Source organism: Triturus cristatus, chromosome 7 (genome assembly GCF_964204655.1).
Source record: "Triturus cristatus chromosome 7, aTriCri1.1, whole genome shotgun sequence".
Taxonomy (NCBI): Eukaryota; Metazoa; Chordata; class Amphibia; order Caudata; family Salamandridae; genus Triturus; species Triturus cristatus.
The window spans coordinates 1,143,499,279-1,143,518,020 of record NC_140590.1 but is presented as its reverse complement, the minus strand read 5'-3'; the positions used below and the strand labels follow the sequence as shown (position 1 = coordinate 1,143,518,020).

The following is an 18,742-nucleotide window of genomic DNA, read 5'->3' as shown; positions in this document are numbered from 1 at the left end:
GTAGCTGAGAGAGGGAAGTGCTCTTTCAAGGTAAAGGAAGGGGTTGTGTTCTGCGCGTGTGTAGGGGCAGGATGATTGGTGTAAAACTGCCAGAGCCACTAATCTTGTGGGTGTAATCTGTGGTGCTCTAAGCTGTATGTGGTGGCAACGGTGAATACTTTTACAGCTTTGAGATACATTGACTTGTGTCGGGATAATGTTTGTGATGCCTGTGTTTTGACATATTGCAGAATGTGCATTGTTACGCGTGAGGTGTTATTTCTGTTGGGTTTGTGAACTGGGATTAATGAGGGAGTGGCATGTAAATGATTCTATTTGGGTTTGATGTGTGTAAATTAGTGTTTGTGCTAGCAGCGGCTCTTCCTCTAAGAAGCGTTTACCACATTACATTGTTTTTGTACAGTAAACGCCCTAAAGCACGTATTGGAAGGAACTGTCATATGTGATAAAGACAAGCATTTGCAATGCAATAGGTCTCGCATTTGCGAGAGTTTAATCTATTGGCATTGTAAATAACAATGCCTATTATTTATATGTTTTGAAAACCTGCAAGCGGTGTGTAAACACGCACTTTGTACTTATAATTGTTGCTTACAAGAAGCAAGGCTGGCAGTAACTGTGTCTCTTTGACTGCCAGCCTTGCTTCTCGTAAGCAAGGGCTATAAGTGCAAAGTGCATGTTTATGCACTGCTTGCAGGGTTTCAAAACACATAGACAAAAGGCATTGTCATTTACAATGCCAATAGCTCAATCTCTCGCAAATACGAGACCTATTGCATTGCAAATGCTTGTTTCAAAATTTTCTCGGGGAAGAAACCCCCAAACCACTCGTAGGTAGTTCAGGCTTGCTCGCTACGCTCGCTCGCTGCAGTAAAGTACGACAATTCTTTTACGCCCCACTAGTTTCAAATGTCACCAGCCGCCCCTGTTCTCAACTTCATTTCTGGTGCACCTGCCATTCTAAAGTATTTAGTTCATTCTGGATGTCAGTGGCACTCAACGGCGGCAAGTGCTGGAAGTAGATGCACAGGACAATTAATCTAATACGACAGGGATTGATGTGCTGAACCTGTGGTCAGCCGTTGGGAATATTGTCTATTTACTGCACAGACACATATGTATGCGTTACATGTTTGGGTGTATTTATTGAACAACATACAGTGGTATAAAAATCCACTTGTCAAAGAAGCCAGTTAAACGTGGAACATTTTTCATTTGTCACTGTGAAACACCAGTTTCACAAAGACAGACCCAAAACCCCTGTGTAGAGCTTCACCATTGTCAAGTCGACTAGAAATATGCAACATTGAAGGACACAATTATGAGGTGGAGTTATCTAAATTATGTGGCATCAAAAGGCAAATCATTGGCAAATTCACTGGCAGCATTATTTTGATGCATGTAAGCTAAAACATTTTTGTTGGAATTTGCGACTTATTATATGGCAACTATAGTAAATCAATAATTATGCAAAAAACACCATGGATTGCACAATTCTACCCAAAAATTACAATTGTCCACCATGTTATCAACAATCTGTTCCTAAAATTCTACACTGCTAACTATATAATGAAGTATTAATCTCTTTTTTTTTAACTGCAGACATGCAGCATTTTACTTACTATTTTCAATAAACATTGCCCGGTTTGAAAAACACCCTTTACAAGCTAACTAGTACAAAATGGACATGTAACATAAAAAGTATACAACATATTGCCATCTCTGCATTCTGGTGACATTTACAAACCACTTTGCCTTCGGCCTTGAGGTTTGCGCTGTTAGTAGAACCCCTCGATTGCAATGTTGGACCACAATTAAATTAATTAGTCACCAGTTATGTATCCTCTATATATTAAAACTTTTGGGCCTTTGTACTTTTCCATTTTACAAATTAAGCACTGACTGCAGGGTCAAGAAAAAGATACATGCAGGCAAATTCACTCCAGGTAGTGCTTCTCCTGGCCGCTAGCTGGCCTTCCTGTCCAATGAGTGGTAGTCAGGAAAAATAAAAAATCAGACTGGAGTTTAGGGACTAGGGGCTGATGTACGGGGATTCCTAATAAGAAGTTGTAAATTGCTTCAAATAATGATTTGCAATTTGCGATTTCTTATTAGGAATCTACTTAAAAGCATTCAGTAGAAGTGGTTGTGATTTGCACACCGACCTCTGCTGAATGCAATGGTATTTTGTGAACCAACCTATATATTCATAGGATGGATCACAAAATACTGATTCGTTGTGGGTTGGAGTCCAACGTACCTCAATAATATGCATGAGGTTGCTCGCAAATTGAGGCCCACCATGATTGGTTAGAGTCACAGGTACGGTGGCCTGCTGGAGAACACCACCATGTCTGTGATTGATTTTAAACAAAGCAATCTTTAATTTTTTGGTAAATGTGGCCCACTTTCCTTAAAGGAAAACTGTATACATTTAAAAAAGAGAAAAAATCAGGGGTGTGGCCAGGGACGCATGTCGACAGCTGTGTGAACGATGAGCTCCAGCTCCCACAAAAACAAATTATCCTGAGCCCCTGTGGATGTCGGGGCATTCGTGGGAGGCTCAGGGGCCCGGAAGATGCAGAGCCCACTGGGGGACGCCGCACACATTGAGCAATTGTGGCTGATCAGCAGGGAGCCGCACCAAGATGGCAGAGGCTGCGCCACCCACGCATTCAAACGGATGATAGAGAGCAGCAGGGAGGCACCCCTGAGTCACCAGAGAACTCAACAGAGAACCAGGGATAGAAGGAAGAGTTTCAGCCTCCAGCCCATAGCGCACGGGCAACAATAGAGGTAAGGTGGAAAGAAGCAAGTGGAGTGGCCATGCGACATCTTTATTGAGCCAGGCCCCCAGGGATGATTATAGAGGCACTGCACTGGTGGATCACCTGGAACCCTAGAAAGGGGCTGAGAGCCGCCGAGGAGTAGCTGGGTTTCCAGCTTGCAACACCCAAGGACATCATAGTGGTGAGGTCCCGCCTGCCCGGTCCAGACAGACAAACTGAGAGACCCAGAGACTGAGAAGGGTGGTGCTCCAACGGAGGACACAACAGTGAAAATCCCCCACCCAGTTTGGGCAGCAGACACTCTAGTGGGTCAACCTCAATAGCGAGAGTGTGGTGGGTGACCCGGACAGAAAAGCACAGAAAGCCTGAAAAAGGTTGCAGAAAGAAAGAGATATAATACAGTACGGAGGCCAAGAATGTGAGAAGACACAAACCAAGACACAGAGCAAGAGAGCATCATCACCAAGTGAGAAAACATCCCCCCAACTTAGGGACTGTAAATGCACAAACTGGGGAAGATGCAGAGGAAACAGTGAGAGTCTAGAGCCAACACACCCGAATAAGAGGAGGGGCAGTGGAGTGGCGATGGTGTACATGCCCGGGGTGCCGTGACAGGAGTCTCCTGAGACTGGTGCAGGCCCAACTGGGCTGTATCCCCATGGGCTTGATGGTCAGAGAAACTGGAGAAACACCCAACTCAGAGTAAAAGCGGAACCACCTTCAGGTGGCAGCCCTGAGAATCCAGTATTAACCACATTATCAAATCTAGACACCACTAGAGAACAGTGAACCCCATGCATGAAAACAGCAGGGGCTTGAATGAGCTTAAGCAGCAACGATGCAGACAGAGTTCACCCCAAAACAGCCAAACCGCTCCAAATACAGGACACATCCCAGCTGATCGTGGGAAAAAAGCCACAGATAGCAATGGCAACCAGGGCCTCGAGTCACATACAATTATCATTCTGGAAGCCATAAGAGACACAAATATGACCCTAGAGCAGAAAATAGACACGTGGCACAGGGTGTAACTCTCTTGCGGGCCGCCGCAGGAAACTACTGGATAGAGTGACGGCTCGGAATCTACCCTGGTCCAAGCCCGACCTCAGATGGCTGACCACGCTGCCTCCATACAGGCACTGAGAAGGAGGTAGCCACCTTAACGAGAAAAAGTAATGGTGCTAAAGGAAGGTCTAGTCGCAATAATATCCAACTAATAGGAGTCCTGGAGCAGACAGAAGGGCCCCGCATGGAACTGTTCCTGGACAATTGGCTGTCTTTGGTGGTGATGGGGGGGACAAAAAGTCAAAATGGTTTACTGTAGAACGAATTCATAAGGTTCCCTGCAGACCACCTATACCTAGGGCGCCACCACAGGCCATTGTAGATTGTTAGACTTCCTGTACAGAGGTGCCATATTACAAATGGTGCAGATGCACAGGCCTTGGCAGATAGAAGGTGGGAATATTATAATCTACCCAGACTACACCACAATGGTGTAGTGACAACAAAAAACCTTCATAAGGTTCAAACAGCATCTTGGACGACTGGAACTCAGATATGCCCTATTCTTCCCTGTGAAACAACTCCGGATAATTGACAAAGCAACATCCCATTTCTTTACAACAGCGGAGGAGGTATAGGAATGGCGGGAGGGACACAGATAACCACTATCTAATGATAGGAAGACAATCCAAGTAAAAGATGTCGAGAGCGAAAGAGACACCGAAGAATCCAGCAACGCACCACTGAGTCCCCCACTGAAGACCAGGCCGAATCTGAGCGGTTTAAGTAGTGGCAGAGATCCAGCGTTACCATTCCCTAGAGATTGTCAATCAATCGTAAACCCTGAAAAGACAGAGAGACGGAGGTCTATGGGGAGAAGTATTCGAAGCCAGGAGGACTAGGAAAAACCACTGCCAAAGTGAGTAGGTCACCTGAGTTACAGCTCCAAAACCCACTAAAAAGGGAAACAGAGCCCTCCTCCCCCATTCTGGTGGGTGTTATATAAGTGGCTTGCATCTACACTAATACTTTCTCTGCTGGCCCATGCCTCGCATAATGCAGCTGTACAGTACAGCTTACCAATGTTAAAGATTCCGAAACTCAGTACACGTGGGTGATGGGCATACCTTGAATTTGGGTGGCGGTCAGTGATAAGACTACGGCACAGTAAGGAAGGGTGGGGAGGAAGTTGGGTAAATGTTTGTAAGTTGGCAATGATACCAAGGCCACAGGGTATATGAGCAATATGCACAACCTAGATGGAGGTAGGATATGTAGGGGTGGGACCAGAAACAGCGAGAATGGCAGTACATGCACTGAAGCTGTTTACGTGGAATGTCAATATACTGGGAGTAAAATTAAACGAGGCCTAGTGGGTGAAGCTCTGAAAAGATACACGGCAGACATACTTTTTCTTCAGGAAACACACATGAAAGATACTAACTGCAAGATACTGAACTGGAGGAAATACACAGTAGTGAGTCACTCGGATACATCACAGGTTCAAGGGGAGTGGAAATCCTGGTCAAGAAAGCAGTGGCTTTTCATATATCCAAAGTATGGACAAATGTATTTGGGATGATGCACAGCAGTGCTGGGAGACTGGGAAGGGGAAATAATAGCACTCATCCATAGCTATGTCCCGCCAGGACTACAAATGGACACACTGCAATACTTGGGCCAAATACTCACAGAACTGCCACAGGATACCACTATACCAGTAGGGGATTTTAATACGGTGTTAGATGCATACTTAGACAGTAATCATGTCAGACAGGCATACCAACCTTTAGCTGGAAAATTAGATAACTTCATGCAAGCAGTGGGAATGGGGGGAATTTGGAGAGCGCTACACAGGGCATGCCAATGCTACTCCTACTATTCAGGGGTGTACAACACCCCTCCTGTATAGACTATTTTTTTCACCCCTACTTCAACACTATACAGATTTACAGAGGCAGAGTACAAACGAGGGGAATATTCAAACACTCATCACTAGAAACTTGAAAGCCGCGAGGAAGAGGAGAGCAGCAATTGGCTGCATGGTGCCAATGAACTACAAGCATTGAAAATGCAATAGGTCTCGCCTTTGATTAAGTTAAAGCCATTTGCTTTGCTAATGGTATTGTATAGCAAAGCAAATGGCTTTAACTTAATGAAAGGCGCGACCTATTGCATTTTTAATGCTTGTTCCTATTGGTCACAGTTACAGTGTCCAGGTCCTGAACGCAGATTCTACACGATATACAGGACACAGAATTTAGTTTTCAAATATATGTCAGGAACGTGAGGAACTAGCGGAGGTATATAATTGTACCTACAGTAAAGGCAAAACGGACGTTAACTCACCAGGCAGCGTCGGATCATAAATCCCCCATATCACACATTCTACAAATCGAATAACCCCAAAAGTAATTTAGACCCCAAAGAGCTCAGTGGCATTACTGCCCCTAAGACAATATACCTTCTACGTCTTCAATGGTAACCCCCGCTTCCAAAACAAGCCAAGTAAGCGAGCCTCTTTGCACCGTGTGCAACGGCGCGACGGAAACATAAAAAACAAGTGAGAGTTGCAGTGGAGTGACATCTTACCAGCTGAGATTCACAGCCGTTATTTAAATCACTCAGACCAAGGAGAGAGCTGACTGGCGCATGCTCCAGGCGTGAAGCCAGCGTGGTTGCAGGACGCCTGGTGCATGCGCCTTCACGGCTCTCTCGTGAAGACATTTCTTATCAGCTTGTTAAATAAACAAGCTGATAAGAAATGTCTTCACGACAGACGCAAACCAGGGGAGCCAGTCCGGCTCGGGGAGAAAGGGCGTCCACAGAAAACCCTAATTTCCAACGGCAGGCCACCGTTTAGCATAAACGGTGATGCCAGCTAATGGAAATGAGGGGCGGGGCTTAAAGCCCTCTTCTGAAAGTCCTCTCCTACAAAATCTCTCACGGAGGCGGTGCAGGGCTCTGCCCGGCAACGTCACGCGAGACCTAAAAAGGATGTAGAGAGTCTAAACAAGGCCACAGACCATTATTTTAAAGACAATACTGATACTGTGAGGGTGCATCCACTCTATGGGAGCGCTATAAAACCACAATATGGGAGTGATAATATCAGGGAAGGGAGGGAAAAAAGGAAGAGGGAGAGGCAATGCAAGGAAACGGAAAAGGAAGTCGTAGACCAAGAGGCGAAACACATCAAACAAACCTCAGACAACAAAAGCTTGCATAATACTGGAAAAAGGAGGAATGTTGCTTGCTAGCAACCAACGATGTCAAATTGACTTACATAGCTGAGCAAAAATGAATTTAGGAAGCAGGGGACAGGGCAGGGAAAATCACAGCATGGCTCAGCAGTAGAGAAAAGGATAAGAACCATATACGAGAAGTAATAGACTAAAAAACTATGACATGGCAGCGAGGCCATAGCAGCTGCAGTGGCAGAACTTTTATACAGAGAGACTGCACATATCTGAACCAGACCTCCAAGACTTCATTCGGGATTGCCTCTGCAGGCGCCTAGTGAGTCATAGGGCATTGGATCTCAAGTGTGATTTAACAAGGAAGAAAGTGGAGTTGGCACTTACACAACTGAAATTTGGGAAAGCCTAAGCAGACTCCCAGCGAATTCCTAAAGAGAACAGTAAGCATGATAATTGCACCACTAGATAAGATGTGCGCTGAGGCATACCACAAAGGAATGCTCTCTAGAGACCCATGTACTGCAGCAATCGTACTCATACCCAAAGTAGGGAAACACTTGGATAGATGGGACTCCTACTAACCGAAATCGCTCCTCAATTTAGACACCAAAATACCAGCTAATGTTCTGGCAAAGCGACTGAGGGGAGTGATCCTAGATCTGGTACACCCAGATCAGAATGGATTCATGACCCACAGATCCACAAAACTCAATATCCGCTGTCTATACAACAACATTGCTGCCGCGACGGGACTGGGAGTACCACTGTAATGCCAAGTTGTAATGCCAATGCTTACCATTATGATGTGATTGGCTATAGCATGCACAAGCATAGTTCCAGTGTTGAATGTACATAGATGAAGATTCTATGTGTGGCAGGTGAGGCAGTTGGGAGGACGCTGCTGGTGCTGTAAGACATATCTGGTGCTTCTTAAATAATGAACCTACTACAAATACTATTGAGTCGCTACTACAGAAATTGGCGACCAGTTGTGGCAGCCCTATATGCGGTGGAGGATACCCTATGACGTGGAACATAGCAACCATTGCAAAGGAGCAGGGAGCAGCACTTGTAGTTTTCCTGGGCGCTGTAGAGTCTCAATGGTGCCCCTCGAGTACAGAATGTCCAGCCTAAGTTGAATGTTACCTGAGGACACTTCATGGAGTGCCGGGCGTCTTAAAGGTACAGAGGGGAGCAGCATCAGCCCTCGATGTGGTGAGCTCCTGTGGTGTCGGATTTGGCCATTGCTGCTTTGTGTTCCAGTGGCGACTGCAAGCGCCAGTGATGTCGGACTCAGCCATTGCTGCTTTGTGTTCCAGTGACGGCTTCTACTATGATGCTTTCGACAGTTGCTGTCAAGCTGGGAGATTACGTTTAGCATGCGCAGTGTGTACGTGCCACACTGCATCACCCCTGACCGCTGGTGGCCACCATCTTGGAGGTATTTTTGTATGCAGGAGCAAGTCCACATTACTTTTCTTGTTATTGCATTCCAGATCACAGATATCGAGGGAATTGAGGGTTGTTTTTCATGTGGGTCTGAGGTACCAGTAAGTGCATAGCTCTGCAGCAACACGTGGGCTCAGTCCCCATTCGCACTGAGGAACACTAATGGCTCTGAGGCGACATGCAGGCTCAGTCCTGACCCGCATTGAGGCACATTAAAAACTTTGCAGCAACATGCGGGTTCAGTTCCAACCCACATTGAAGCAATTTAATTCATTTAAGTGCAGTAAGCCAGCTCTAACTTCATGGCGTTTGTGCTTAAATCACTGCTGGCTGATGCATTGTTATGCTAATTTACAGGTTGCCAGTAGTGGGTGCTGATATTGCCTTTTGCTCAGTAATTAAGAGATTGCTACTAGTGGGTGCTGATATTGCCTTTTGCTCAGTAATTAAGAGATTGCTACTTGTGGGTGCTGATATTGACTTTGCTCAGTAATTTACAGATTGCTACTAGTGGGTGCTGATATTGCCTTTTACTCAGAGCAGTTGACAAACAGGCAGTAACTTTGCTATGTATTATTATATGAATTGTTACTGACACGTGTAAACTGTGCATGCATTGAGGGGCACATAAATTCAGTTCAGTGTGGATTCTGGAAAGCAGTTTACTTTCTAAGTTTACATTAGGGATTTTCCTTGCAAGAGGTGTGGCGCAGCGGCCAGGGTGCCTGACTCCGGACCACGGCATTCATGGTTCGATCCCCGGCGCCGGTGGCAGGTTAGCCCAGCACCATGTGACTCTGGGCAATAGCTTTCTTAATCTTCCCGACGGCCCCCAGCACCGGGACACCTCTCCGGAGGTAGCTGTGCGCTTTACAAATGCTGGTATTTCATATATACATATTGCTTTACATCATGTGTGCCTTAACTCATTAAATTTAACAACTCCACAAGCATGTGTACCAGCAAAGGGTAAACCCACTAGGACCAGCTCACCAATAAATGACATCCTGTTTCCTGTGTAACTCTTTGCTAGAACATCAGATTTGCCAAGGTGTGTGCCCAACCTTCCAGTGAACTGGTCCTTCCAAACATCTTCATTCACTATGGTAAAGGGTGATCCCAGATCTACAATAACATTCTCCGTCATACCTTGTCAGGTACTCTCACCAGGAAATGCACGGGAGCAGAATGATGAACTGTTCCCAATGCCCCTCTCCAACTTCCTCCGTCATCCAATTATATTTAGAGTGACAGAAGAATACAAAGGGGGGAAAAGGGGATGGGGAGAGAGAGGAGGCAGCCAAGTCTATCTTCTGGTTCTTTTCCTATTCTTCTTGAACTCCACTATCACTGCTGTTTAGTCCTTTGGCTAACTCTCCTTTAGAGTTTTGTAGGAAGAACTGTAAGAGAAATTGTGTGCAAGCAACCTTTAACACTATTTTATTATTCTCTAGTGTAATTATTTTGAGAAAAAGTAGCAATTCATATAATCACTATGTACATACCCAAATATACTATGACTATTGACACTCTTCTATTATCTCTACTTAGTTAGGGTTCTTCCAAGTAGAGATATGCAACTTCTGTAAACCTTCCTTATCAACTCTATATTCTTGTCTTCTTCTTTTATGGTAAGGAGAATTCTTATTTTATCCTAACCTCTTTTTTTATTTTTTTTATTTCTAGGTACTAGTGAGTCTTCGTGGTTGGGAGACTGAGAATAAAGGCAGGAACACTGGACATTGGTAAGTTATATATATATTGAGTACTACAAAGCTGCCGCCTGTCTGTACTAGAAATAATGCCTTACACCCTTTTTTGTTTTAAAAACATATATACATAATAGCACGCTACATATTCTTATAATAGTCTTAGCTTTACCTCAAATAAATTATTGCGAGAGAAAAGCGAGATTTACTATTCTCACTCTGGCTCTAGAAATAGGGCTGAGTGAACGTGAGCTAGAAATGACTCCCTCTCACTGATGTTCAGTAAATAAACATAAGGAAAACCTTACTTGCGCCACTCAGAATTGAGACGCTACTCTCCTTCTGCCAATGGAACTCGCAACGAAACTACCCTGACTGACTTCCGCGCCGAGAACAGGAAAGGCTTCTTACTCCTGAGGAATTTCAGGTGAAGTTCAAGGTTCTGAGGGAGAGCTTGCTGGACATTCTATCTCTGCCTTCAGATTTGCAACACTAGTATGCTGCACTGGAGTTTGTTTCTTGGCGGCCATCTTGGAATTCCTTCTATTCCAATGTAGGCTCCAATGTGTACATTTTGACCTTTTTTAAATTTTAAACGATGATTTCAGGGACATTACATTTACTGATTTCCTTCTACTTCTATGAGGGATTTGAGTGGTTCTGACACCCCTCCCACAATCAATTCACACATTGGTTTCTTCCTTATGACCGGATTCAAACCCAAGATGTCATAATCAATACAGAACACGATTCACATTAGTTTTCTCAGAATCATCCAAACAAAAACATTATCTTCTCTGTTAGATCGCGAGTTTGCCCTTTCATTTGTAGGGGTGTATTATAATCATGGGTAGTTTTCACCTGCATATCATCCTTTGTTGTGCTAACATTGAGTCATTAGATCGTGTATTGTATTAACGTGAAAAGTGAAGTGCTAGGTATATTTCAGTGTAAACGTGAAGAATTGTATTTCTCCCCGGAAGCTCTCGTATTAGATTCGCTAGTAAATTTCATGTGCATGTGGAAATTGTTCTTTCTCACGTTACTATTACTTAGAATAATGTTTTTGTTTTAGGAGTTAGATTTAGGGAGGAGAAGATACATTGAACGGCGATGCTAATAATGAGGGACAGTGTTCTCTCTCATCGGAGAAAGCCTGGGAATCAAGGTCATCGAGCTGAGGTCTGGGGTCTGGGAGCATTGCTGCCGTGTGGAAAATTACCTATGAGGAGGTGGCTTGCTTGGATGGGGTGATGCCGCAATGTATTCTGGGACGCTACCTGAAGCTCACATATTGAAGTTAGGGACAGAGTCTGGTGACTTCTGCCTTGCCTTGAGAGAGAGAGCATCTTAGAACAAGCTCTGTAGCTTTATGCTTTACACCTTTGCAGAGCTTGCCTGGGAAATGCTAAGAAGGGATGTCACGTTAGTGGTAGTGTAGTGACAGACTAATACTTTTCACCTACGAACCTCCAATGAAGGGAAATTTGGATGTCGGAGCTATTCTTTTCTGAATCCTGATTCTGGAACTGATTATTCTGTACATGTTACACCATGTCAACTTCACTCATAGGTTTGACTTTGTATTAGTTCTAATGTATTTCTACACTCTCGTCTTGAGGTGTTTGTACGTCCAATTGTTCTTGGCTTTGTAATAAATTTACTAAACTAGATTGGGAGTCTGTGATTCTTCGGAGTCATAGTGGAACAGTAATGATTGATTGGCTAACTATTTTACTCCCCTCGACACTTTTGTGCAGACACAAAGAGACATCGACCTAGGGTTCCAGAGTAAATCTAGAATGTGGAACCCGGCTTCTTCATCTCTAATATGTTTGAAATTCGTTTTGGAGTTATTACATTTTTTTCCTGCAATCCCTTGCTTAGTGTCCAACAATGCCACATTGCGAACACTTCTGATTTCTTGCAGGACAATTCTTGTAGAATGCTAAATGATCTGCACTCCCACATCTGTAACATTTTCTAGGACCAGAGCTCGTCTTTTTATTTCCCCCAGATTCTTATGTTTGCCATCCTTGAGATCCTGCAACCCTTTTTTTGGTTCCTCCCCTTTCTTGTTTTTTGAAGCAGATATTTTATTCACTATTTTGACTTCTTGAGATTCATCCATGACTGGTTAAGCGCATCATCTGTGAATTCCGCCTTTTTACAAGTGCAGCCACTTTCTTGTATATTCGGATTACTCGCATGCATTATGATTTGGTCACAAATAAATTCTTTGTGAAGTGTACCAAATCGAAACGTTAAAGCTAGATAACACAGTGCAGAAACATAGTCATCCATAATCTGTTTTTCCTTGCTTCCTTTGAAAAAACGTATACCGAATAACACTATAGTTGAAAAATGTGAATCCAGGTCCTCCAATGCATGCGTAAATACATTTCCACCCTCTCTTGGCTTTTCCTCAATCTGATTGTAAGTTTAAAGACCGCCTGGATCTATAAGAGGGAGATGTTTTGTAATGCCAAGTTGTAATGTCAAGTAATGCCAATGCTTACCACTGTGATGTGATTGGCTATACCATGCACAAGCGTAGGAGTTCCAGTGTGGAATGTACATAGGTATAGGTTTTATGTGTGACAGTTGAGGCAGTGGAGAGGACGCTGCTGTTGCTGTAAGACGTGTCTGGGGATGCTTGAATAAATATCTACTACAAATGTTATTGAGTCGTTACTACAGCCGTAGTCTCTCTAGACGCGGACAAGGTGTTCAACCCAGTGGAATTGCCCTTCCTCTTTAAACCCATGAACAAAATGGGATTCGGGCCCAAATTCTTGAGATGTGTCAAACTGCCATATACGAACCCAAGTGTGTGCCTTAACCCCTTCAGTGCCCGCCCCTTTCCCCGCCCAGTGCCGGCCGTTGCATTAGCGGGCGGGGTCTATGACGAGCTGGACTCGTCATGGGCACAGCGCCACCGCGGCCCATGACGAGTCCAGCTCGTCATGGGCACTGAAGGGGTTAAACTGAATGGGATCCTATCTCTGGAGTTCCTGATAAAGAGGGCCACAAGACAAGGCTGCCCCCTATTGGCAAAGTTATTTGCTGTTGCAATAGAGGTTGGTTGGATAGATACGGGTAGATGCCCAGATATGGGGATAGCGATGGAAAACCACATGGGGAAGAACAAATATCATTATCTGCAGACGATATCTTGCTATATCTAGCAGGCTCCGAGAAATCCCTGACCAGAATATGCAAGATTTTTGTAAAATACAGGAAATATTTAGGAATGGGCATAAATTGGGAGAAATCCCTGATATGCCCGATGGATGGTTGGGTGCCAATGGGACAAATGTAGCATGTTATAACGCGTGCTTTTACCACGCAGTAGTTAACAACGCGGTTGTTACAGCGACCGCGTTGTTACCACGCATGTCATTACATCGCACATCATTTCAACGACTTGCGCTAGGTGACGCGCTGGACTTAGGAATAGTATAAATTACTATTCCTACTCCGGTTAGCGCAACAGCAGGGAGGGTGTTTGATTTTAAATCCAACACATTCCCTGGTGTTGCACGCCACCTAGCGCAAGTCATTGAAACGTCTTGCGATGTAATGCCACGCGTGGTAACAACATTGTCGTTGTAACAAACGCGTTGTTACCTACCTGCGTGGTATTGACAGCGTTGTAAATGCTTTTTCCCCAACCGGACACCTCCCCTTGCCACTAATGATTGTGGATCTGCACTTCAAATACCCGGTATTATGGATATCCAAACAACTTAGTCCCACTGCTTAGTAGACTAGAAATGGATATAAAACATTGGAGGGCACTACCACTCTCGCTAATGGGTAAGGCTGTAATTTTTCAAATGATTGCTCTATCCATATTCATCTACCTACTGCAGAACAGCCCGTATGCACTACCAAATATATTTTACAAATGGTAAATAGATTACTAAGATCCTTGATATGGTTAGAAGGTCTGCCGTGAATAGCGCTCCCTACCCTCCAAAGATCTGTATAAGAAGGAGGGATAGCATTGGCGAAAATTCACAAATATTATGAAGCAGCCCAAGTCAGCACAATAAATGAATGGGCATATACCCCACTGGATGACCCTGCATTTAGTTTAGATCAGGCAGCACTGAGTGAGAAAGGCTACCTCCATATTCTATATGGTGATAAGATTGCAACAGATGCACAGCCAGCAATTATATTCTCCATCTGGCGCAAGTTAGAAAGCGAAATGGGACGGGAGAAGAGATTAACAATGAAGACCACTACCCCGCCCCCCCCACGACCCACCCACCCCCCCACGACCCACCCACCGCCCACGGCTGGGTACTAAAATTGGCCAGGTGACAAAATGACCAGGATTCAAAAAGTGGGATATGAATGACCTCTCCTCACCAGATGTCCGGGACGCAAACGGTATGGTACCGTTTGAGCATCTTAGGGCTGAATATGACATGACACCCTCACAAATATTTAAATACCAACAACTACGCCACATTCTGCAAGCAAGGATTCAACCGGGAAAGGAAACCAGGAACCCCCTCCCCGGAAAGAAGGTTATTGGATGGCCATATGACCACAAAGGCACACTCCCTCACATACCATACATTGATGAGAAACACACAGAGTGAACTAGACCCATTGCGGTTACACTGGCACACAGAAATAGGAGAGCTAGATGATGACGATTGGAGGAAGGAGTAGCAATTTCCACAAAAAGTAGCAATGCAGGCGTGTTTTCACCTAATCCAACTAAAACTATTACACAGGGTATAGTACACCAGGGTACTCTTACATAAAATTGGTAGGGCTAGAGACAGTGCTAAATTTGAGCTTGGTGTTTCTGTTGCTCGTCACCGGCACGTAATCGTCAGCACTTGCACTTATGACAGCTGCCACGTGGTGGTGCTGTTTGTGTAATTTAAAGATGAGCAGAACAACAGTTGATTATTATTTTAATATGCATTTAAAACAAAATAATACTTGCCACCAAGCCATTCTTATAGCTTTGGGGGCCTTGAACAGTCCGAATTGTCACACTTGTAGTAGTGTGATGATTAATAGTTGTGTAGATGCTGTCATTGACAGCGCTGGCAGTGGCAAAGAGTGGTGCAATCTGCGGTAGCCTCCTGATGAGGGCCCTGGCACTTATTTTGTTGTTACAAATTAAGCACTGGCTACAGACGATCTATGCCTTCGTACCTGTGGTCAGAAGCATTATTTCCAACATACGTTAAAAGGATGCCCAAAATTCCAAACATTTTGAGAGGGGTTAAGAAACAGATTAGAAGAAGCGGAAGGTGCACATATAGATGGGCAGTCCCCCCTAGTGCTGCTGGGAATATTGGGGAATTGAGATATAACATTGCACAAGAAACTCCTGATCAACCTAAGCTATCTACTGGCAAAAAAAGAAATTGCAACGAAATGGGGGAGCGCAATACACCCAAGAATGCAATCTTGGGAGAGGGAAATAAATATATGTTATGTCAGGGAACAAATGGTATACAAAGGAACAGGATGCCCCAAGAAGTTTGAAAAAAAATCAGAAGAATGGTCCACTGAAGATTAGAGATGCAAAACCCAAGGGATGGGATACTGGAACTAGTGAATGGAGAAAACCTGAATTATGTCGATATTGACTGTGGACAGACTGAAAAGCACCAGGCCATACGGAATAGATAACCACAGATGGTACGACCTTACCGTTATGAATTAGATGTGTAGGTACCATATACCCACTGGGGGCGTGGAAGGGAGTTATGGCGGGTATGGAATGTGCAGGCATCGCTACAAATGTTTATTTCTTTGGGACCACTGCCTGTTCCTAAAAAAATGTTTTTGTCTATATTCATGAAGGGGAAGTAGTCCCTTCAGGATCCCTTCTCATTTGTGAATGGTTACCACCAATTTAGATTTGTTTCAATCTCTTCACTGCTTGTCAGAATTACATTAAAAACATGGAGTTAGGGAGCATTTTCTTCCATTTTGTCATCCATAGAATAGGGCGTATTCTGCATGCCACTCAGCTACCAGAACACATGATAAATACCATAGCCACATTTGGCCTTGACTCAGTAGTTAATTTGAAAAAGTATTAGTGCAGGGGCCCAAACATTAACTTAGGAGTCCACCGCATTCTAGGTTTGCCAAATAACAAGGCTGCCCAGTCTTGATTACACGACATGCCGCTTTCTTCCACCACCCTACATTTCTAGTCACTTTATCACATTCTTACAGATTGGTTTCCATCCAAGTTTATTCCATTTATGGCTGTTTTCCTATTGTTGTCTTCTTTCTCCATTTTCTTCCTTTCACTCAAAGTCTGATGATGAAAAATAAGTCCCGATCTACAAAAATGAATGCCGGTGCACACCACCTCCAACCAAAGGCACACATTAAGTCTGCCTTGATGACTGATGGCCTGCCACAAAAATCTGCAAATGTACAGCAGGTTATGCAAAATCGTTTGCACCAAACCACAAGTACACAACTAAATGTCCCAAACCACATGCACAGAGGACCCACATCAGCGGATCCACATTTGCATGTGTCATTGGGAGCACCTTGAATTGAATCGAATTATCCATTTCTAAATCGCACACCTACTCACAAACTTAACTTAACCTTAACTAGTATAGCATATTGTATTGCAGTTCTATAGCGCTTCTTACTGCTAAAAAGTAGCCGAAACCCATTAGCGCGCTCCTAGCACGCTGTACCAGTCGGGGAGTGCTTGCCTGGAAAAACGTTGATCTGCAGTGTGTCCAGCCCTTGCAAATTTACCATCCATGACAGGGACCTGCAGGATCATCTCCATCAAGAAAAGGTGAAACCTCTGTGGAGGCAGTACATCTTCCTGAAATCCAACTCTATCACCTCTGCAAAAGCAAACGTGCCTTTTTACTGAACTGTACCAACCATTCTGAAATCAGCCCGGCACCTCCGTTAAATCCTCTTGCAGCAGTTCGAAGGGCCCTTCTCAAACGACCATCACAGGGGTACCTCCTGTCAGGGCCATCTTAACAGCATTATAGGCCCCCAGGCAAAGCAGTGCGCTGGGTCCTGACTACACAACTGCACTATGGAGGAGCCGCCCCTGGTTACATTCTGGTCTGTGCACAGTGGCGTAGCTAGACCTATAGCTGCCCGTGGCGGTCCCTGCATTTGCCGCCCCACGGCCGTGTGGGTCGGGAGGGTGTGTGTGCTGGCGATTTCCTTGGCGGCCGCGGGTAAGAGCTGGGGGGAGACTGCCGACCCAAAACTCGTGCCGTCTGGGCGGAACGCCCTCCCACACCCCCATTGCCACGCCACTGTCTGTGCATAGATTACCATGGGCCCCCGAGCTCGTGGGTCCCCTGGGCAACTGCCCAGCATGCCCATGCGTTAAGACGGCACTGCCTTCGGTGGCATAGCAAGGATGCCAAAGACCCCTATTTAGATTAGGAAAATGGATCCCACCTCGCCCGTGGTTGTATAAGACACGCTTACTTTGTTATCAATGGCCACCGCAGCTTGCTTGGCCCCGTGCCACTGCACTTGCTGCACCTATGTCAGGTAAAGCTCTCCAAGGCTTCCTCAGTCATCACACCGTCCTGCAACAGCCAAACTTCTGGGCCTTGAGGCCCAAGCGGCAAATCTACCTGACCTACATACCGCATTCATTGCACCCAACCTAACTGCAACCAAAAACCTTTCAATCATGCACCCAAACGGAGCCCAATCATTTCATAAAAAGTAAAGCGACACCACCAGGGCAACAAAGTGCTGCAGAGATGACACATAGTAAGGAGCTGCCAATTCAAAAATGGGAAAAGACATTTAAGCCTTGCAGGAGGTATGCAAAGCGCGAAATAATCAAACACTACACATTCTGTCATCAGGAAGTGCTTTTCAATCCTAGGTACATTTAAAATACCGTGTGCTTCGTAGACTGCGCTGGAGGCACCAGCTAGCCACGTTCTTACCTTTCACAGAAATCAAAACGAATACCGTCCAAAGTGTGAATGAACCCCCTCCGAAAGAGTTGGAGAAACTGCCCTTTGACTCCCCGCAAGAATATTCTGGAAGTGAGTGAGTCTGCCAGGCGGGACGGGCGCTCCCAGATAGCACGGAAACGCGACGCAGCGTCACTCACCACAGGAAGCTACAATCGCATAATGTGGTCAAATGAAAAATGACACACGACAGCGACTTCCCCAAAATCAGCTTTTGGCACCTGCAGGCGGGACCTGCACATCCGGTAAATACGTGTTGGAGAATATCACGAGCACACAGCACCGTGGCAGGATTTCAAAATGACATTTAATCCACAATGTTAGTGATAAGAGTCAACACAAGAAGCGGCCTCATGGGGGAGGCACCAGGCACACCAAGCCCATCCATGACAAGAGACGGGCCTAGCCCCAAAGAAGCAGCCACAGAGGAGGGACGCCACTTCATAGGACATCGACAACACCAACAAGCATTTGCAATGCAATAGGTCTCGCATTTATGAGAGTTTGAACTATTGGCAGAGTAAATGGCACTGCCTTTTATTTATGTGTTGTTTTTAAAACATATAAATAAAAGGCATTGTCATTTACAATGCAATAGCTTAAACTCT

General features: G+C 44.9%; 1 protein-coding gene across 1 annotated transcript in view; it reads right to left on the bottom strand.

Annotated features, from left to right (window-relative positions):
• Positions 1–18,217, bottom strand: part of PDLIM7 (PDZ and LIM domain 7) — a 204,825-nt gene extending 186,608 nt beyond the window's left edge. The window contains exon 1 of the mRNA XM_085618331.1: positions 18,105–18,217. The gene's annotated coding sequence lies outside the window, so the exon portion shown is untranslated. The remainder of the gene's footprint in view (positions 1–18,104) is intronic.
• Positions 18,218–18,742: the final 525 nt, after the last annotated feature.